Below are 23,543 nucleotides of genomic sequence, written 5' to 3'. Positions count from 1 at the left end.
AGGCGGGGCTGAGCGGGGAGGGAGGCGGGGCTGAGCGGGGAGGGAGGGGGGGCTGAGCGGGGGGGCTGAGCGGGGAGGGAGGGGGGCTGAGCGGGGGTGCTGAGCGGGGAGGGAGGGGGGCTGAGCGGGGGGGCTGAGCGGGGAGGGGGGGCTGAGCGGGGAGGGAGGGTGCTGAGCGGGGAGGGAGGGGGGGGCTGAGCGGGGAGGGAGGCGGGGCTGAGCCGGGAGGGAGGCGGGGCTGAGCGGGGAGGGAGGCGGGGCTGAGCGGGGAGGTGGGGGGCTGAGGTGTTCTCCCTGCCGGGTGGAATCGGAGGCGGCGACGGTGGAGACGGCTGCCCTAGTGGGAGAGGCGGCTGCGGCGGCGGCGGCGGCGGCCGAGAAGGAGGAGGGGGAAGCGGAGGCGGCGAAGGGCTCCTGACCCAGTTCCTGGACCTGCCCTGGAAAAGAAGTATCCAGTAGAGATGAGCTCACTGCAGTTACTTAATTAAAAATTTGTAAGCTGCAAAAATGGCAATGGGCCAACCAAGAACAGCTATAATTTTGAATTTTTCTATTTCCAGAAAATGCTTGGACAGAAGAGATGAGTACTAATTCTAAGGCCTAGAATTGCCTACTGTACAAATAGTCCTGAGCAGGCAATATACGAATGGCCCAAGGAAGCCACCAAATTGATTTTCAGGTTTTACATGACCTGCGACAAAAATTCCCTGAAGTACCTGAAGTTGTTGTGTCCAGGTGTATGTTACAGAATAATAATAACCTGGATGCCTGCTGTGCTGTTCTCTCTCAGGAGAGTACAAGGTACCTTTATGGTGAAGGAGACCTGAATTTTTCGGATGATTCTGGAATTTCTGGTCTACACAATCACATGGCTTCTCTCAGCTTGACTTGCAGTCACAGAATGTTTACCACATGGAAGAGAAGGGGGGAGAATGAATGGAAGTAGGACTTTAACACATAGCAGTAGTGATGGACAGCTTCAAGATGGTCAGTCCAATAATGAACTATTTCAGCAGGAGCCACAGACAGCACCAGCTCATGTTCCTCAAGGCTTTAATGTTTTTGGAATGTCCAGTACATCTGGTGCTTCAAACTCAACACCACATGTTGGATTTCACCTAGGCAGCAAAGGAACACCTAACCTTTCTCAACAAACTCCCTGATTTAATCCCATCATGGTAACTTTAGCCCCAAATATCCAGACTGGTGTAATATGCCTACATCCTTGCACATACATGGTGTACCTCCACCTGTACTTAATAGTCCACAGGGAAATTCTATCTATATTAGGCCTTACATTACAACAGACACAACAGCATTCTGGGTGGGTATCTCAATTTAATCCCATGAACCCTCAACAAGTCTATCAACCTTCGCAGCCTGGTCCTTGGACTACTTATTCCTCATCTAATCCTCTGCCACATACCTCAGCCCAGCAGCCAAATCAGCAAGGCCACCAGACCTCCCATGTCTACATGCCCATCAGTTCACCTACTACTCCACAACCGCCAGCAATTCATTCATCTGGTAGCTCACAGTCTTCTGCCCATGGCCAATACAACATTCAGAATATTTCAACAGGACCTAGAAAAAACCAGATCGAAATCAAACTTGAACCCCCACAAAGAAACAGTTCTTCAAAATTGCGCTCTTCTGGACCTCAAACCTCCAGCAGTTCCTCTTCCATCAACAGCCAGACCTTAAGTAGAAGTCAGCCCACTGTTTACATAGCTGCCAGTCCTCCAAATACTGATGAGATGATCTCCCGTAGTCAACCTAAGGTCTACATTTCAGCTAATGCTGCCACAGGAGATGAACAGGGCATGCGGAATCAGCCTACTCTCTTCATATCCACAAACTCTGGAGCATCTGCTGCCTCTAGGAATATGTCTGGGCAAGTGAGCATGGGTTCAGCCTTTATACATCACCACCCTCCCAAAAGTCGAGCAATAGGCAGTAACTCTGCAACTTCTCTAGTGGTGGTCACTCAACCCAACACAAAGTATACTTTCAAAATTACAGTTTCTCCCAATAACCCCCCTGCAGTTTCACCAGGGGTGGTGTCCCCTACCTTTGAATTTACAAATCTTCTAAATCATCCTGATCATTATGTAGAAACAGAATATTCAGCACCTCATGGACCCTACCTTAGCACATGTGGATAGAATAAGTGAAGCACGGAAATTGAGTATGGGATCTGATGATGCCGCCTACACACAAGCTCTGTTGGTACACCAGAAGGCCAGAATGGAACGACTTCAAAGAGAACTTGACATTCAAAAGAAAAATCTGGATAAACTAAAATCTGAGGTCAACAAAATGGAAAATAATCTAACATGAAGGCGCCTGAAAAGATCAAATTCCATATCCCAAATACCTTCACTCGAAGAAATGCAGCAGTTGAGAAGTTGTAATAGACAACTCCAGATTGACATTGACTGCTTAACTGAAGAAATCGATCTTTTTCAAGCTGGAGGACCACATTTTAACCCCAGCACTATTAATAACTTTTATGACAATATTGGATTTGTAGGTCCTGTGCCACCAAAACCCAAAGATCAGAGGTCCACCATCAAAACACCAAAGACTCAAGACACAGAAGGTGATGAAGGTGTTCAGTGGAATTGCACTGCCTGTACTTTTTTAAACCATCCAGCCTTAATCTGCTGTGAACAGTGCAAGATGCCACGGCATTTCTGAGCCAGAAGGCCCTATGTCTTCTCTAAAACCGCATCTAAAATTCAAGAAACTGGTCTGTCATCGGGGAAAAGTTTCACTGCTACATAGGATTTTGTCAAATTGAAGGTGTCACAAGATGGTGGTGTGCTAATGTTAAGTGTCAGCCACAGAGCTAATCATACCTCAGCATCACATCCTGGGCAGTTGAAGCTCATCACATGAAAGGCACAGTCGCCTGCTGCCTGACCACGTGCAATGTTACCAGGAACCCACTGTGGATGTTCCTCGCTATGTTAATGCCTCAGTGTTCCAACACTTTCTCAAAACCTCCTGTCACTACTGAATTTTGACAGGAGGAAGAAAGAACCAGAGCTTTCATTTTGTTTTCTTTTTAAAGCTTTCAGTGAAACACTGCATACACGAAGAGAAGGAACAAGGTTTAACAATTTAAAAACTGTTCGTGGCCTCATTGTGCCTACGGATAGGGGAAGAACTTCATAGATCTGTGGTACTCTTAGCCTTGTCATTGTCTTCCCTGAAAACATCTCTGTGAAGCCAGCATTTAAGGTCTGAAGATGAGAAGGAAAGCACCCATCGTCCGTACAAACATGCAGTGAAATACCCCAAACCTTTTCCTACTGTACAGAGCTCTCAAGTCTGCTCTTAAGTGATTTCTTCTTGATTATTTTCTTATATTTCTACATGTATAGTGTAATAGCCTTTGGTTAAATCTTTTTTCCTATTAGTGATTAAGCACGATCATGCCTTACCTGAAAGAAGCAATGTCGTAAAATAAAAAAGCATTAATGAAACAAAACTATGCACAGAATAACTTTCCTCTGCTCATTCTGTACGTTGCCCTCTTAGGTGCCAATGTTCTGTGAAAACATACAGTGCTGCACAGTGAATTGCAGAAAATAGTACAATAATGTTTGCAGGTCGCATGCTGTGTACTGGCTGTAGCAGTGGGTATGACACGATGCGTTGTCTGCCACGGGGAAGCATGAAACAAAAGGTATTTTTAACCCACTGCCAGAGCTTGCTCCATCTGCTTAGTGCCCCACAGAACTTTCATAAGAGATTATTATTGGGAAGTACAGTTTCAAAACCAGCAACAGCAGCAGTAGCAACAGCCCTTATTTCGGAAAGAAGTTTAAATGCTTTACTGTTGGAATGATCCATTTCCAAACCTGACTTGTGGCAGTATCATGTATATTTATAAAACAAGGCTAGTCATAATTTAGGACAACTGAAGAAAAGCTGGAAAAAAGAGAGAAAAGCAAACTTGAACACTGAAGCAACCTCAAACATCTCTATTTTGATGATATATTTTTGTAAGGAAAGTATTTAGATGATCAGGAATGTATATAACTAAATGAAACCAAGAAAAACATAACAGTATGCATTTTAAAAGAATTATGAAATTATATACCAGTGCTTAGAATAGGGCTGAGGGAAGTGCTGAAATATAGCAAAAGAGCCAATAATATAGACTGTCACCACAGTAAATGTTTGCAAGTGGCTGTGTTTTAAATAAGCAGAATTACTACAGACATATCTGTGAATGTCAGAGCCTCAGCTTCAGGCTTGGCATTATGTATATGGAAAGAAATATGAAATCCTAGTTAACTAGACAACCCAAAGTCCTTACATTTGATGCATTTTGTTTTAAAAGTAGGCCTTGTCTTTCAGCTTCATCTGCAGTTCTATGTGAAGATTGACAAATCAGTTTTTACTTGTTTTATTAATAAAACGTAATTTGGAAAAAAAAAGATCTTAAATTCACTCAAAATGAGAGAAATGCAGATGAAAGCCATATTGAGAAAACATTTCTTACCTATCAAATTGGCAACAATTTAAAACTATAAAAATACATTTTGTTAGTGAGGCTGTTGGGAAAGAAGCACTTTCATACATTGCTGGTAAGAATGCAACTGGGATTTCTTGGAACAAATGGAAATGGAGACACAACATACCCAAGCCTCTGAGATACAGCAAAAGTGGTTACAAGAGTGAGATTGGGTTATAGTAACCAATGCTCAAATCAAGAAAGTAGAAAGATCTCGATATCATGGCATCTCAAGAAAGTAGAAAATAAGAATAAATTTGGCTCAAAGTTAGTAGAGGGAAAGAAATAATAACGATCAGAGCTAGAAGAAAAGAAATGGAGACTAAATGACAATAGAAGATTAATGAAGCACAGACTGGTTCTCCGTAAAAATAAAGAGATAAGTTCTTAGCTAGACTTAAAAACGGAAAACAAAACAGAACATTGCTCCCAGGGAGTCACACTGAAACATGCTCTTGCCCTCTGATGGAGAGTGATGGAAGCACCCTGTGACTTAGGGTGCACCTTTGTTCCATGACCTCTGCCTACTACCTGCTCTCAGTGTGTTCCACAGCCTAACCCCATCTGCACAGTGACCCATTCATGGCTGCAGTTTTCATTAAGGCGGTTGCTGCTGGGCATCAGGGCTGTTCTCTGGTTTCTCATGATCCCAGGTAACCATTCTGTACACATCATTGTGCGCTCTTTTTCCCCGGCTCATGCCCAAGAACAAGGACCCTTTCCATGGCTCTTGTGCCATGTATTCAGATTGCCCTCCAAAAAAAGGAAGTGATTTGTCTGCACCTTTCCTAGGTGTCTGCTTCTTTACAGCCCACTAGCACCACTAGCACTGAGCATTATAATTTGTACTTTTTTTTATTTCTTCTGATTTTAAATTGTAAAATTTCGTAAATCTATACCTGGGCTTTATTTTTTTTTTTTTTACAAATTTTTATTAGGCTACATTCATTATACAGGGGTTATAATTTGTATTGATGTTTGGTCATTTCATAAGTATGATGAGACACTTTGTCTCTGTCCTTATGTTTCTTTTTATTCTATTGGATGCTAAGAACCCATATTGCTAGCCAAGGCAGCCTCTGAAGGGATATCCTTCCACTTGTTCTCACTTGTCCTGCAGTCTGGCCTTCATTTGACAGGAACTTGTCCTCTGAGCACTGGCACATAATTTAGATGACCATCTCATTTTTGCCCAGCTCAAGTTCTCAGAATTCCAGGAAAGTTTCTCCAGAAGGCTCTTTTTTTTTTGGGTGGGGAGGGTTGGATGGGACGCAAGAGCCTTTCCAGCATAGTGGTGGAGGTTGGGAGGCTGTGGGAAGACCAATGTAGTCACATTTTCTCTGACTTAGCCCATGTTAGTGTCTCACTGAATCTTACCGAGTCACTTAGCCAACAACAGATTCCACATAAATCTAACTTTTTTTTTTTTTTAAGTTTGGCCAGTGGGACAGTATTCATACATGACAACAAATGGCAAAACTGATGGGGCCACTTCTTCAGACTGGGGAGCCCCTCTGCTCAGTCTGCATCCTACTGCTTCTGATGTAATCTAACAGGAGGCCAGAACTTGTCCTTTTCACTGCCTACGTCTCGTGCCTGGCCCCAGAGTCTGGCTTCCCTGATCTTAGCAGGAACAGGAGGTAAATGAGAGACAGAGAGCACAGCAGGAAGAACACATGGGTGCCTGGTGGTGGGGTGTGGGTGGGCTAATGGCCATCCCAAAGATGTCTATGACCCCAGCCTCAGAATCTGCTAATTTGTCACCTTCCACAGCATGTAGGCTTAAAGCCATAGATGAAATTAAGCTTACTAGTGAACTGACTTTAAAAAAAAAAGATAATCCTAGATTATCTAAATGGGCCCAATGCAATCCCAGGGTCCTTAAATGTGGAAAGGAGGGCAGGAGACCAGACTGGAGAAAGGCAGCAGAAGAAAGATTTGGCCAGCCATTGCTGGTTTTGAGGATGGGAGGAGTTCATAAGACACAGATGTAACAGCTTCTGGAAGCTGGAAAAGGTAAGGAAATGGATTCTCCCCAGGAGCCTCCAGAAAGGATCACAGCCCTTGCTGAAACCCTGACTGCAGCCTGGTGAGGCCAGACCCATAAGGTGACAAATGTGTGTTGTCTTAAGCTACTAAGCATGGTGCTGTGTCATACCAAGCATAGAAAATCAATGTAGCATGTGCAGGTGCAAGGCTGGAGGGGTACAGGCAAATCGATGAGGCTCCCCCAGGGAGGGAGGGAGGCAGTCTTTGCTCTTCTCACAGAGATTTGGCTTCTAGGCCAGAGCCAGAAGTACTTGCCTCCTCCTGCAGAGTCCACTTTAATGTCCCTAGCACTGCCTTAATACCTATGGGAGCCTGACAGTCTGCAAGGTCCCAAAGTACCTCCTCACTCTACAGCTTCTGAAGGTCCTATGCCAGATAGACAGACCCCAGAGAATAAGCCCTCAGCATACATGAGGCAAGTGAGCTGTGGAAGAGGTATAGACAGGTGCAGCACTCCACTTAAGGGCAAGAAATGACCAGATGTCACATGGGGGAACTCACGCTTTCTGTGAGGACAGCCTGCTCTTTCCACAGACTCCTCACAACCAAACAGGCCCAGGCAGGCTCCTGTCCACATCTGTGCTGAGAACGCAGCCCCATAATTGCTGGGTGTCATCATAATTGCCACCTTCCACACCCTTCCGACCCCTCCTCCCTGGGGACAGGACCACAAGCCAAAGCCAGGGCCCACCTGACCACTGTCCAAGCCCAGTCAGACCCTTGGAAGCAGAACCCTTGGGTTCCATTGGTGGCTGGAGAGTTGGTGTCACAATGGGGTAGGGGGAGTAGGCTGGGAATGGTGAGGGTAGCATTCCACTCCAGGCCACTACTGGACACAGCTCTAGGGACAGAATGGGCTAAGGTAGGTTGTACAAGCTGCCACATGAACCAGCCTTGTGCTGTTATGCAAACTCTTTCCTGTACCTGGAGCACCCACCCTACCCTGAAACTCTGTTCTGTCTCAAGGACATTCCCCCCACCAACCAGCCTTAGTCAGAGCTGCCTGTTTCTGACCCATCTCCCCTTGAGCCAGAGGCCTCCTCTGCTAGCTTGTGGGAACAGGGTTTGGGGTGGGGGTGAGGATCAGCATAGGGCTGGGTACTAGGCAGACCCTGGAGGGAATTGAGGGACCTTGGATGGGGAAGAAAAAACTTTGCTGTACCTCCTAGCAGCCTGAGCCCACAGGACTGAGTCCCATTTCTACCACCACCTGCCACCTAGTGGCTGCAACCTTTGCCCTGAAGATGGAGCAGATCTCTCTTTTCCTTGCTTCTATCCAAGACATGAGTCAGAGATGCTCCAGGGAGAAATGGGAGCAACAGGTGAGATCGAGGCCTGGCTGATTCCCTGATCAGAAGACACAGCAGGTGCTCAGGATGATGAAAAATTGAAGCACAAAAGTTTGATGGAATTTATTATTATTATTATTATTATTATTATTTTAAAAGCCACCAAAGTATTCATCACTGGGAAACCACCTTACAGTAGATACTCTGCAGGTTACAATGGCTTCCATTTCCACTTCTTGGGGACAGGCACTGCAATCCTCTTGGTGTCTGGGGCATCAGATTCACCCTCACTAGGCCTTCCAGGTGTTTGTGGGTCACCTGAGCAGTTGGTCCAAGGGTCTTCAGGCTCCCTGAGTTTCCAAGTCTGAAGAATAGCACTGCCAAAGTCAAAAGGACCAAGCAGGTGACACAGTGATCACTCAGCAGTCATCACTGAGGCTAATGGTCAGAGTGGAAGCATCCGTTATCTCTGGTTATGTGATTCCTCCAAGTCTCTGGTCCACTCTCTGGGTACACAAGAGCCTTAATGATAGTTAAGGCTGAATTTCCAGTCAGTACAGGAAGACAAAGTCATAGAGTCTAAGGAAACACAGTGTTTCATGCACATATGAGTTTAGACAACTAATGTTCATAACAGCTATAAAGTTATCTTTGCTAAAAAAAATTTTGAGGTCATTTCTGTTTTCTTTGAATAGACATTGAGAAAATTAGTAAATATCAGGGTCTTTCCACTTACCTGGCCAGAATGCTTAGGTCAGTTACCATTACCCTAATTTCTGAGGAACAATATCCAGGAAATGGCAACTAGGGGCCAATGAGGCAAACTTCTCCATGCTGCAGGGACAAGGAGCAGTCCCAGGGAAGATCTGGGCTCTTCCTGATTTCAACATGATGACAGTGAAGGCCAATACCAGGTCCCTCTGGAGGCAAGTGGTGGCTTGCCAGTGGCTGATACCACTCTTAGCTCAGTGGACAGCCACTGGCTCTCTAGAGACCTCTAGGAACAGGAGAAACTCAAGAAGATTCCACATTCTCTCAGCTCCAAGAAAGCTGGAGGAAAAAGCAAATGCAATTGTGAGGGTCCTGATGCTTGATGCCCGGGCCTCTTGAATTGTGGAAATGGAGAAGAAAGGCTGAGGAGGAAAGGGCAGAGGTGGGAGCAGAGGTTAGGACCTTGCCCTCATGGCATCGCTGCCATCTCTAGGCAGGACAGCAACTCATTCAGCAGAAGTGAAAGCTGACAACAGGTAAAAGGTTTGCTGGTGGGCAGTGTAATGTGGTGTAATGCCACATGGTGGCCCCTCCTGTTTCTGAAGGCAGAGGAGGAGCTACCTGTAAGGAGGTGCAGGATGTGAGGCACGCAGGGTGGAGGTTAGAAATGACAACTAGCATAGATGGAAGACAAGCTGGCTAGGAAAAGCTGGTAGGAATGCTGGGCAATTAAACATCCAGGCCAGGCTGGAGACCATGAATTCATAGAGGAATGTACCTGGCCAGCACACCACTCTCTGACCACTACTCTGGGATGCAGGGAAAGAGTAGGCAGATATTTGGGCTCATTTGCTGCTGTGGTTTTTGCCTGTTGGGCACAATCAAAGGGTACAAGGACTAAAGTGTAGGGCATTGGAAACAGACACACAAATTATTTCTGAATTTCAGAAATGAAAAGAATGACTCAATCCTCTGACTAGAGAGAACAGAGGTGAAGAGAAGGTATAAGGGTCAACAGAGCAGAGCCCAGTGAGGCTATGGATGGTGTCATAGAAAGCATGTTGCATCCTCTCCAAATCCATATACTATACCCTTTGCCCACAGTGTGATGGAATTTGGAGATGGGGCCATTGGGAGGTAATTAAGGTTAGATCTGGTCATGAAGGTGGGGCACTGTGAATGGAATTAGTAGCCATGTGAGTGGAGGAAGAGAGAAATTTCTCTCCATGAGCACACACTAAGGGAAGGCCATGTGAGGGCAGCTAGAGCAGCAGCCATCCGAATCCAGTGAGAGAGCCCTCACTAGACCCTGTCCATGCCAGCACCCTGATTTCACACTTTCCACTCTACAGTTCACTCTAGAATGCTGAGAAAATAAGTTTCTGTTTTTAATGACCTGTCAATGATATTTTGTTGTGACTGCCAGTAACGGTCTATTTGGGTTGGTAACTCAATTGGATTGAGAGTGTTGGGTCTGAATACCTAAGGCAGATGAGTGAGTATCCCACCCATCCCCTCCCCCCACAGAGAGCAATAGCATTCCTGCATCCTGAGGAAATGGAGGCCTGCATTCCTGCATCCTAAAGAAGAGATACAGAGATATAGATCTGCCACAAGGCTGATGGGCAAAATGCTCTCAAGATTGTTTCCTTCCCCCAATAAATGTGCTAACCAAACCAGTTCACTTAAGAAAGCCCTTGAAATGCAAGGCCAATGAGAAAACCCCCCAAACCAGAGTTAAAACATCCATAAAAAAACCCAGCCTTTATCTGAGCAGAGAGTTACCGGCTTCTGGGATCCACTGCAGTGCCTTAGCTGTAGCCTTTCCTTTCTCTCTAATAAATCTTACTTTGCATACTGGTTTTGGCTCATCACTCAGCTGCCTCACTAGCCAGTTCTCTGGCCTGTGAAGGCAAGGACCCTCAACAACATCCTATATCACTTCGTCACTGGCACAAGATTCCTCTGGGTGTGTACATGAGGGTGATTCCAGAGAGGATTAGATCGTGAAGGCTCTGACCTAAACAACAGTTTAATCCATTTGTAGATTCAAAATTTGAATAGACAATTAGAAGGTGGTGAAGACTGTGGAAGGAGGACCTGTTTGGAAGAAGTAGCTTACTGGGGTCATGTCTTTGAAGGGTGTTGTCTTTTTCTGGCTCCTTCTTTGGTGTGTGTTTTGGCTCCCATGAGTTGAACAGCTCTGCTCCACCACACCCTCCTCACCATGATGTACTAAAACCTCAGTAACTGTAAGCTAAAATAAACCCTACCTCCCTTAAGTTGTTTTTGTCAGGTATTTGGTCATAGGAAAATAAAAAGCTGATATAGAAAATTGGTGCCAGGAGTGAGGTTGTGGCTGCGACTAAACCTGACTATGTAGTTCTTAAACTTCTGGAACTGGTTACAGGAAGAATTTGGAAATGTTTGGAGATGTGAGCTAGAATGAGTTTAGACCATTGTAAGTAGAGCTTAATGTGTATCTCTAGTGGAGTGTTAGAAGTGAAGGTCAGACTTCAGGAGGTCCAAAAAAGTGATAAGTGATCAAGGAGACACTTCCCAGGAAACCTGTTTGCACCTAAGAGACATCTCTGCCCCCAAGCAATACGAAAAGCTATAAAACCCCATTCCCCACCCTGACCCATGGGATCACCAGTTTTCAGGTCCCCCTGCATTCCCCAATATGCAGTCTTTCTTTTCTCTTCTCTACAAATAAAATCTTTCCAACCTCTACTGTTGGAGTCCACCCATGCTTTCATCCTCAGAGCAGGCTCAAGATCCCTGAGCACCTGAAAATCCATGCATGTGTCATCTGTTCATCATATTTGGTGACACATGAAGGGACCAGCCATCACCTGAGGTTGGTATAGGTTGTGCCAAACTGGGAAAGACTGCCTAGGAACATGACCATGAGTGTCTGGCACTCCAGTGGAGTCTATTTTCCAGGAGAGACCACACCCCCACAATGGCCTAGCTCAGGTCGACATTTTCTCTCTCTCCCTATCTTGTTAAGGAGGGTTTCTCCCTTGGGAAACTGAGGAAAAGCTCCAAGCCCATTAAAGCTGTAATGCAGCAATCTAAGGGAACTCAGAGGCCAGAAAGGGAATTATACCATACTGCCGATGCTACATGGCCGGAACCCAACTTCAGTGCACCGAGGCTTTTTCTTTTTCCTCTCCTTAAACTCTAACTCTCTCTTTCAAGATATGACTGACTTAAGAGGAGGTCCAAAAACAGCCAGTGGAAAGGAAAGTTTGTCTTCAATCAAAAAAAGGTGTTCTGGCTGGGGCACTCCCTGGTGTCACCCAAAGGCTGAAGACGCAACTTCCTGACCTGCCCTGAGTCTCCAAAGGTGGCTAAGTCTTGGACCCCTCCAGCCATGTCTTCGGCAAACAATCAGATCTCTTATGCTTCTTTCATGGTTTCCGTGGCCTGAGAGTGGAGGTCACCCCTTGCTTCCAGTGCTCCAGTACTGCCCTCGGACAGGATTGACCTGGACAGCAGGAATGACCACCAATCCCTCATGCATTGAACCTGGAAACTCTCTTTTCCCCCAACCCTAAGCCTCTCCTTCCCCTTTCCCAGGCAGTTCAGGATGAGTGTCCCCTCCCTGCCTTTGCTGTAAATAGCAGTGAGCTTCTTTCCTTAGGGAGTTTAGGAAAAAATCCCTACAGGCACCAAAAAGTGCTAGTCTCCAATTTAGGCTTAACTGTCTTTGTCAAGCATCTGGTTAACTGGTTAAACAGGTTCTGCAGCCTGCCCTCAGTGGAAGTGGGGGGGATTGGGGTGGGGGAGAAACCAAACAGTTAAAAAGCAAAAACCTCAGGTCTTCTCCATTTTTGCCCCTTACCAGAGCAAAAGCCTCCAGATGCTCTCACTATCTCTTTCCATAAAAGGCATATATGCCTCACAGAATATATAAGGGGACAAAAGTCTACTTCATCAGGAGTCCCCATCCATGCCTCTACAGGGGTCCTCCCTCTGGCCATGCAAACCCTCTTGGTTACTTTGATAGTGTTTTTTTTTTTAACTATAAGCCTTCAACTAGTAGAGGAGAACTAGGCCTACCTGAGTCTCAGGGCAAACAGGCGAGTTGAAATAGATGAGAGATTGGTCAAAGATCATCTCAGGGGGTGGGTACACCTGAGATATCTGTAAATCCTCCACAACTTTACCCACAAGTGGCAGTGGAAGGAGCAAGGGAGAGCGGGACGCCCTCTCCCACTAGCGTTTCTCCTCATCTGGGGACGCCTAGATAAAAGGAGAAACCTCTGTTAAGCTGACCAATTTTCTAGGAAGTATCCCCTCTTGCCTGCTTATTAAAACATTGGAAAGATCTTGATCCAGAAAGTCTTCAGCAAAAGCAACTCAAGTTTTACTGCACCCAGGCTTGGCCACAGTATCCTCTGGGAGATGAGGAAAGATGGCAAGAAGAAAGGAGCATTAATTATAATACCATTCTCCGATTAGATATGTTCTGCAAAAAGGAGGGAAAATGGACTGAAGTTCCATATATTCAACTGTTCTTTTTCCTAAGAGACCACCCAGAATGGCTGAACAAATGCAGGCTAGATACCCAGACCATGGTAACCCTTTGCAAAAAGCCTCCAAACTCCCTTGAACCAAAAATCCCATCTAATGCTCCATCAGCTCCCCCTCTCTCCCCTTACCCAGCTACCTCACACACTGGACACTGTCCCACAGGACTCTACCCCCTCCAGTTAATTCCTGGAGGGGACAGAGCTCATGTTCCTTTTAGAGTGAGTGAAGTTAAAGAAATAAAAAAGGATTTAGGAAATTACACAGAAAACCCCAATCAATACATCCAGACATTTAGAGAAGTCAGCCAAAACTTTGAACTGAGCTGGAAAGATGTAATGCTATTGCTATCTCAGACCCTCACTTCTCTGGAGAAACAGCAGGTTCTAGATCAGGCAGTCACAGCTGGAGATAATTATTACTTTGATAAAAGCGGCCTTACAGGCCTGTCTCAGACTGGGCCCTCAGAGGAGGAGAAGGAGGGGGAGGGAGAAGAAAGACAAAGACATTGGATACCTAGAAGGGAACCTCAATTCCTAATTCCAACAGGAGATTCAGACAGTACCTAGTTATGACCCTCAGTGGGACCCTGAAAATGACAAGGATGAATGGAGTCATAACCATTTCATCCACTGCATTCTTGAAGGATTATGGAGAGCCAAGGTAAAACCTCTTAATTACTCAAAGTCATGGCTGTATGCAAAGACCCTTAGAAACTCTAGTAGCTTTACTACAGAGACTTAAGGATGCTTTACAAAAGCATACCAACATTATACCAGAGTCACAAGAAGAGGAAATTGTCCTAAAAGATAAATTTCTAGCACAACATCAGATACCCGTAAAAAGCTTCAGAAATTTGTGGCTGAAGGGAGCAGAGATCTGGACCAATTGGCTGTGTAGCCACGTCTGTATACTATAATAAGGACTTAGAAAAAGAAAAGAAGGACCTGGAAAAGGACAAGAGAAAAGATAAGTGGCAGGAGATTCTGATCTCAGCACTCAGAGAGGCTTCCCCAGGGCAAAGTCCAAACCCAAGGTCATGCTTTTCAATGTGGACAGGCAGGCCATTTTAGGAGGGAGTGCCCCCAGAGAAAGCTACCTCTGGGACCCTGCTCCATTTGTCCGGGAAAACATTGGAAGGCACACTGTCCCAGGTTCCCAGGGGAACCGAGGTCAGAGCCTCCCACCCAATGACAGGTCCCGGGGCCTCCCATTCAGGCTGCTGTGACCACCATAAAAGCAGGGGAGCCCCAGATTTTACTCATGATTGAAAAGCACAAGCATCTCAGCTATTCCTTTCTCTCCCGGACCCAGATCCTCCAAGAAAGTTACTGTTCAAGGCGTATCAGGCCAGCCTCTAGAATGTTATTTCACTCAGTCTTTAGCCTGCTCCTGTGGGGAGATTTCCATTTCTGTCACTCCTTTTTAATTGTCCCAGAAACTCCTACTCCTCTGCTAGGATGAGACCTTCTATCTAAATTTGGGGTACAGCTCCATTTACCCCCAGGAGGGTACTTTTGCTTGCCCCTATAGAGCAACAAGTAGGCCCCACAGTGTGGACAGATGGACACACTGGGGGACAGGCACAAACAGCTGCCCCAGTCCTAATTCATCTCAAGGACCCCTCCTGGTTTCCCCATCAAAAACAATATCTTTTAAGGCAGAAGTTAAGGAGGGGCTAATTCCCATAATCAAAGACTTAAAGAGACAAGGACTGCTAATAGAATGCTCCAGCCCATTCTATTCTTGGTGTCAGGAAGGGACCTAACAAATGGAAGCTAGTCCAGGATCTTTGCCTGATCAATGAAGCAGTAGTGCCTCTCCACCCTGTAGTTCCAAATCCTATACACTTTAAGCCCAAATACCTCCAGGTGCCACTTACTACTCTGTCCTGGATTTAAAGGATGCCTTCTTTTGCATTCCCTTACACCCTAAAAGTCAACCTATCTTTGCCTTTGAGGACCCCACAAGAAAATCTGGACAAGTCACCTGAACTGTCCTCCCCCAGGGATTCAGAGACAGCCCCCATCTCTTTGGGTTAGCTCTAACCCAAGACTTGGCAGAATAGTAATATCCACAAGCTGCTCTGCTACAATATGTAGATGACCTCCTGCTCTGTGGGCCAATGAGCCTGTCATTTCATGAGCCACTAAATCCTTACTAAATTTCTTAGCAGATAGAGGTTATAAAATCTCTAAAGAAAAAACCCAATTGTGTCAGTCTAGGGTTACGTATTTAGGTCTTGTCTTGGAGAAAGAAATGAGGTCTCTAGGAGAAGAAAGAATCCACCCAATCATGACATTTCCTTTACCTAAAACTCTAAAGCAATTGAGGGCCTTTTTTGGGGGTCATAGTTTAGTGTAGAATTTGGATCCTGGGATATGCAGACCTAGCCAGGCCCTTATATCAAATCCTTAAGGAAGCACAGAAGGATACCCAGCCCTTTATTGAATGGGATGACAAGTCAGAAAATGCATTCCACCAGTTAAAAAAGGTTTTTATGACAGCTCCCACCCTGGGTCTCCCAGTACAAGACAAGTTTCAATTATATGTATATGAACAGGGAGGACTGGCCTTGGGTGTGGTGACTCAGCTCCGGGACATCACTCCCAAGCCAGTGGGCTACTTAAGCAAAGAGTTAGATCAGGTAGCCAAGGGATGGCCAGGATGTCTTAGAGCAGTGGCTGCAGTAAGCCTTCTAGTGCCTGAAGCTCAGAAACTTATCCTAAACCACCCCCTAATGGTTTGTACTCCATACAACCTAGAGGGAATTTTAAACTCAAAAGGAGAACTTTAACTATCTGACAGCCATCTACTTTAATACCTGGCCCAGCTTCTGGGAGGGACAGAAATAACTTTAAGGACCTGCATCCCTTCTACCAGAGGCAGAGGGAAATCCTGAACACTCATGTGAGGAGGTGCATAGGGAAAATTATGCTGCCTGACCTGACTTAACTGATTTGCCCTTAAAAAACCCAGATCTAGAATTATAAACTGATGGCAGTTCCTTTTTCAACAATGGTGTCAGACATGCAGGGTTTGCAGTTGTGACAGAATTTGACATCCTCAAATCAGGTCCTCTTCCTCCTAATACAAGTGCTCAATTGACAGAATTAGTGGCCCTAACAGAAGCCCTAAGACTGTCAAAAGAACAGAGAGTCAACATCTATACATATTCTAAATAAGCCTTCCTGATCCTGCATGCTCATGCAGCCATCTGGAAGAAAAGAGAAATGCTAACTACAATAGGAACAGCTTCCCATAGAAATAAAAGGGAGGTTACTTTAATAGTTTTAGGGATAGCAGCATTAGTTGCAGCCCTTGCTGAAATCAGTTATGGGGTGATTGTCAATCACGTAACTACAAAAAACCTAACCAAAGTGGTAGAGGACACCTCAGACCAGGTAGGCCTTGCCATTAAGGACATACAAAGCTCTTTGTCATCTCTTGCCTGTATGGTCATGGACCACCGCCTGGTCCTAGATTTTCTTTTGGCTAAACAAGGTGGAGTATGTGCCATGGCCAATACCTCCTGTTGCACTTATATAAACACTTCAGGCATTGTAGAGGAACATGCAGATTACATTCTCCAACAGGCTAAATGGCTCCGGGAGCAATCTCTTGAAACTCAGGTTTCTACAAGGTATGGGACCAAATAAAATCCTGGGTCCCCTCCAGGACTTGGTTCCTACCCTTTCTGGGGCCTATAGTTGCCATTATTCTCTTGCTGTGTTTGGACTTTGCATTTTAAACTTACTTGTCAAGTTTGTTTCTTCTCGCCTAGAATCCATCAAACTACAAATGCCTCTGATGGAGATGAAAACGACCTACTACCGCGGTCCCCTTAATGACCCCTCTCGTGGTCAGCCCTGATGCTGTGGGCCCCACCATCTCCCCCTGTCAGCAGGAAGCAGTTACTGAATAGACTTCGTTGTCCCTATCCCTAACAGCAGTTAGGGCAACCACTGAGAGGGGGGAATGAAGGACAGAATGCAGGAGGTCCCAAAAGGTGATAAGTGGTGAAGGAGACACTTCTCCTTCCCAGGAAACCTCTGTCTGCACCTGAGAGACATCTCTGCCCCCAGGCAATACAAAAAAAGGCTATAAAACCCCACTCCCCATGAAGACCCACAGGATCACTGGTTTCTTGGTCCCCCTGCATTCCCCAATATGCAGTCTTTCTCTTCTCTTCTCTAAAAATAAAATCTTTCCGACCTCTGCTGTTGGAGTCTGCCTGTGCTTTCATCCTCAGAGCAGGCTCAAGAACCCTGAGCAGCTGAAATTCCAACACGTGTTATCATGCATCAGAATATTATACTAACAGAAATGTGGACAGTGAAGGCGAAGGTCATGAGGTTTCAGGTGGTAATGAGAACTGTATTAGGAATTGGACTAGAAGCCATTCATGTGGAGAGAATTCCAAGATGGCGGCTAGAGGTAGGAAGCAGAAAGTGACCCTCCTATAGTGAAATCTTGGAGAGACGCTGGAGACACACTTTGCAGGCATAATCACCGAGAAAAGGCATAACTTTGATTCCTCCACATCTCCAGCCGGCGCAGAGAATCTCCACTTCACGTTAAACGGAGAACCGAGGAGGGCCCCCGGGGCCGCCAGTGGCCGGCGCCCATACGGTTTGGGAAGACGCGGACCAGGTGAGCTTCGTGGTACCGTGGTAGCCCCACAGACAAGCCTGGGCCAGAGCAGTATAGCCCCCTGGACAGACTGACCTCCACCTGGGAAAAAAAGAGAAACTGAGTACTAAGCAATAAGAACAGTTAAGACACACTGGAAAGAGGGTGGGGCGCCCTGAGCGCTGAAGATTGGGGGAAGGGAATCCTTCCCGGGAGGCTCTGGCAGGAGCGGGGCGCGCCCAGCAACCAGGAGCGGGGACGCTTGTGAGAGGAGGGAAGACCCACTTCCCACGTGAACTGTAAATAAACACGCAGGCCTGACAACGCGGGGCAGTGTCACCTTTCCCAGTGCTTGCAAAGGGGAAAGCCTGTAGCAGAGGCCCCCCGCACAGGAGAACTCTGAGCAAACAAAGCCTGCGGGACCAGGTGAGTGCTAGCTCACCCCAGTGATCTGCATAAATAACGCCGCCAGCTACAGGCTGAGAGCAGCAGGCAGGCAAGCTACAGTTGCAGATACCACTCTCAGAACTGCCTCCAGACGCTTTTTTTTCTTTTTCTCCCTACCTTTGATGAGAGAACAACCGAATTACACCTGCAAGCCGAAAAACTTACTGAAACTGTATTGCATTTGAACTGGGGACACTTGGTGGGGCTTTTTTTTTTTTTTTCTTCTGTGTGTGTGTGAGTGTAGTTTTGTTCTACTTTATGCATCCCCTTTGATGAGACAACCACAGAACAACATCTGAGGCACCAACTCCAGGACTGGAGATTGAGACGGACATCCAAATTATTAAGACTGAAATTGCATTGCATATAAACTTGGAAGTTTTTTGGTTTTTTTTTTTTAATTTTCTATTTTCCATTTTATTTTAATTCATTTTTATAAATAGATATTACTTTCATATACTTATTTTTTATTTTTTTATCTTTGATTTTCAATCCTCTCTCTGTCTCTCTATTGTCTGTTCAGCTTACTGTCGATTAGTACACTAACACTCCCTGTTTATACCTTTGAAACTCTCTTGTCTGATACCTTGTTCTGCTTTCTCCCTCTTGTCTGTATATTTGTTTTCCCCTTTTCTTTAACTTCTTGCTTTCCATCTCAGCTCACTCTTCCATTCTCAATATTACCATTGTTATTATTACAAGCTAGAAAATACTTAATTACACACAGTACAGGGACAGTAACAACACCAAGGACAATGACAGGAAGACAGAAAAAACAAGGAAACCAGTTTCCCCACAGCAAAAAATTAGTACAGGAACCAGAGGGGAATGAAGAGAACAGAAACTCAGATCCAGACTCCAACAAAATGAAGATAAACTATGCCAAAGGACCCAATGAAGCCCACAAGAATAATTTAAAAGAAGACATACTACAAGTACTCAATGAGAATTTTATAGAGATGATACTGGATAGGGTCAACCAAAATGTACAGGAGACACTCAAGAAATTCCAAGACAAAAAATAGAGAATTTGAAAAAGCAAAAGAAGAAATAAAGGAAACCATAGAAGCACTGTATAAACACCAAAGTGAAAGAGAGAACACAATGAATAAATGGATAAATGAACTCAGGACAAAAATAGACAACAATAAAGAAGAAAACAGCCAGGATATGGAAAACCTCAGAAAAAAGAATGAAACAGAACTGCAAAACAAAACGGAAGGCCAATCCAGCAGAATAGAACAAACAGAAGACAGAATCTCAGAACTTGAAGATGAAATGGTAATTAAAGGAAAAACTGAAGAACTATTAATTAAACAACTCAAGACCTGTGAAAAGAAAATGCAAGAACTCACTGACTCCATCAAAAGACCAAACTTGAGAATCATGGGCATCGAAGAAGGAGAAGAGGTGCAAGCGAAGGGAATGCGTAATATATTCAACAAAATAATAACGGAAAATTTCCCAAATCTAGAGAAAGATATTCCCATACAAATGCAAGAGGCCTCCAGGACACCAAACAGACCAGATCAAAATAGAACTACTCCACGACATATCATCATTAAAACAACAAGTTCAGAAACTAAGGAAAGAATATTGAAGGCTGTAAGAGAGAAAAAACAAGTGACATACAAAGGTAAACCCATCAAAATAACAGCAGACTTCTCAACTGAAACATTAAAAGCAAGAAGAGCGTGGGGTGAGATCTTCCGGGCACTGAATGAAAATAACTTCAACCCCAGGATACTCTACCCAGCAAAGCTATCATTCAAAATAGATGGAGCAATAAAAGTCTTCCATGATAAGCAGAAACTAAAACAATATGTGACCACAAAGAAACCATTACAAAAGATTCTGCAAGGGATCCTGCACACAGAAAGTGACACCCAACTTAACCATGAAAAGGCAGGCAGCACCAAACCACAGGATAAGAAAAAGCAAGACAGTAGAGAGTAACATCAAGTTAGGTACACACAATCAAACCTTCAAATAACTAAGACAACTAAATGGCAGGAATCACCACATACCTATCAGTACTAACACTTAATGTTAATGGACTTAATTCACCCATTAAAAGACACCGTTTGACAAAATGGATTAAAAAAGAAGATCCAACAATTTGTTGCTTACAGGAGACTCACCTCACCGACAGAAATAAGCATATGCTTAGGATCAAAGGCTGAAAGAAGATTTACCAAGCCAATGGCCCCCGAAAACAAGCAGGAGTAGCAATACTTATCTCTGACAAAGTAGACTTCAAACCTACATTGATCAAAGGAGATAAAGAAGGACATTCCATACTAATAAAAGGGGAAATAGACCAAAAGGAAATAATAATCATCAATGTGTACGCACCCAATGTCAACGCACCCAATTTCATCAAACATACCCTGAAAGACCTAAAAGCATATATAAACGCCAACACAGTGGTTGTGGGAGACTTTAACACTCCATTATCATCAATAGATAGGTCATCCAAACAAAAACTCAATAAAGAAATCCAAGATCTAAAATATGCAATAGATCTAGTGGACCTAGTAGATGTCTACAGAACATTTCATCCAACCTCTACACAATATACATTCTTCTCAGCAGCCCATGGAACCTTCTCCAAAATAGATCATATCCTAGGGCACAAAGCAAGCCTCAGCAAATATAAGAAAATAGAAATAATACCATGCATATTATCTGACCACAATGCAGTAAAAGTAGAACTCAACAACAAAAGTAAAGACAAAAAACATGCAAACAGCTGGAAACTAAATAACTCATTACTTAATGAAGAATGGATCATCGATGCAATAAAAGAGGAAATTAAAAAGTTCCTAGAAGTCAATGAAAATGAAAACACAACCTACCGGAACCTATGGGACACAGCTAAGGCAGTCCTGAGAGGAAAGTTTATAGCCATGAGTGCATATATTAAAAAGATTGAAAGATCCCAAATCAATGACCTAATGATACATCTCAAACTCCTAGAAAAACAAGAACAAGAAAATCCCAAAACAAATAGAAGGAGAGAAATAATAAAAATAAGAGCTGAGATCAACGAAATAGAAACCAAAAAAACCATACAAAGAATTAATGAAACAAAAAGTTGGTTCTTTGAAAAAATAAACAAGATTGACAGACCCCTGGCAAACCTGAGTAAAATGAGGAGAGAAAAAACCCAAATTAGTAGAATCAGGAATGCAAAAGGGGAGATAACAACAAACACCATGGAAGTCCAGGAAATCATCAGAGACTACTTTGAGAACCTATATTCAAATAAATTTGAAAATCTTAAAGAAATGGACAGATTTCTATATACATATGATCATCTAAAACTAAACCAAAAAGAAATTAATCACCTGAATAGATCTATAACACCAATAGAAATTGAAGCAGCAATCAAGAGTCTTCCCAAAAAGAAAAGTCCAGGACCTGATGGATTCTCTGCTGAATTCTATCAGACCTTTAAAGAAGAATTGATGCCAACCCTCCTTAAACTGTTCCCTGAAATAGAAAGGGAAGGAAAACTGCCTAACACATTTTATAAAGCCAGTATTACACTTATACCAAAACCAGGCAAAGACACCTCCAAAAAGGAGAACTATAGGCCAATCTCCTTAATGAACATTGATGCAAAAATCCTCAACAAAATAATGGCAAACTGAATTCAACAACACATCAAAAAGATTATTCACCACAACCAAGTAGGCTTCATCCCAGGAATGCAGGGGTGGTTCAACATACGAAAATCAATAAGCATAATAAACCACATTAACAGAAACAAAGAGAAAAACCACTTAATCATCTCAATAGATGCAGAAAAAGCCTTTGATAAGATCCAACACCATTTCATGATAAAAGCTCTAAGAAAACTAGGAATAGAAGGAAACTACCTCAACATCATAAAACCTATATATGACAAACCTACAGCCAGCATTATACTTAATGGAGAAAGACTGAAACCATTCCTTCTAAAATCAGGAATGAGACATGGATGCCCACTATCTCCACTCCTATTCAACATACTACTGCAATTCCTAGCCAGAGAAATTAGGCAAGAAGAAGGAATAAAAAGAATACAAATAGGTAAAGAAACTGTCAAAATATCTCTATTTGCAGAAGACATGATCCTATAACTTAAAGACCCAAAAAACTCTATTCATAAGCTTCTAGACATCATCAATAGCTATAGCAAGGTAGCAGGGTATAAAATCAACTTAGAAAATCATTAGCATTTCTATACACTAACAATGAACAAACTGAAAAAGAATGTATGAAAACAATCCCATTTACAATAGCCTCAAAAAAAAAATCAAATACCTTGGTGTAAACCTAACAAAAGATGTCAATGACGTCTACAAGGAAAACTATAAACTTCTGAAGAGATTGAGGAAGACTATAGAAAGTGGAGAGATCTCCCATGCTCATGGATTGGTAGAATCAACATAGTAAAAATGTCTATACTCCCAAAAGTAATCTACATGTTTAATGCAATTCCCCTTCAAAATTCCAATGACATTCATTAAAGAGATTGAAAACTCTACCATTAAATTTATATGGAAACACAAGAGGCCACGAATAGCCAAAGCAATACTCAGTCAAAAGAACAATGCTGGAGGTATCACAATACCTGACTTCAAACTATATTACAAAGCAATAACAATAAAAACAGCATGGTACTGGCACAAAAACAGACATGAAGACCAGTGGAACAGAATAGAGGACCCAGATATGAAGCCACACAACTATAAACAACTTGTCTTTGACAAAGGCACTAAAAATATACGATGAAGAAAAAGCATCCTCTTCAACAAAAACTGCTGGGAAAACTGGTTAGCAGCCTGCAGAAAACTGAAACTAGATCCATGTATATCACCCTATACCAATATTAACTCAAAATGGATCAAGGATCTTAATATCAGACCCCAAACTCTAAAGTTGATACAGGAAAGAGTAGGAAATACTCTGGAGTTAGTAGGTATAGGTAAGAACTTTCTCAATGGAACCCCAGCAGCAAAGCAACTAAGAGATAGCATAGATAAATGGGACTTCATAAAACTAAAAAGCTTCTGTTCATCAAAAGAAGTGGTCTCTAAACTGACGAGAACACCCACAGAGTGCTAGAAAATATTTGCCAGCTACACATCAAAGGACTGATAACCACAATATACAGGGAACTTAAAAAACTAAATTCTCCCAAAACTAATGAACCAATAAAGAAATGGGCAAGTGAACTAAACAGAACTTTCTCAAAAGAAGAAACTCGAATGGCCAAAAAACACATGAAAAAATGCTCACCATCTCTAGATATAAAGGAAATGCATATTAAAACCACACTAAGATTCCACCTCACCCCT

General features: G+C 43.7%; 1 pseudogene; it reads left to right on the top strand.

Moving 5' to 3' along the window:
• Positions 1-400: 400 nt before the first annotated feature.
• LOC109676045 (TGF-beta-activated kinase 1 and MAP3K7-binding protein 2 pseudogene) lies at positions 401-3,272 on the top strand (annotated as a pseudogene).
• The last annotated feature ends 20,271 nt before the right edge of the window (positions 3,273-23,543 follow it).

Source organism: Castor canadensis, chromosome 17 (genome assembly GCF_047511655.1).
Source record: "Castor canadensis chromosome 17, mCasCan1.hap1v2, whole genome shotgun sequence".
NCBI classification, from domain to species: domain Eukaryota; kingdom Metazoa; phylum Chordata; class Mammalia; order Rodentia; family Castoridae; genus Castor; species Castor canadensis.
This window is presented reverse-complemented; position numbering and strand designations above follow the sequence as displayed.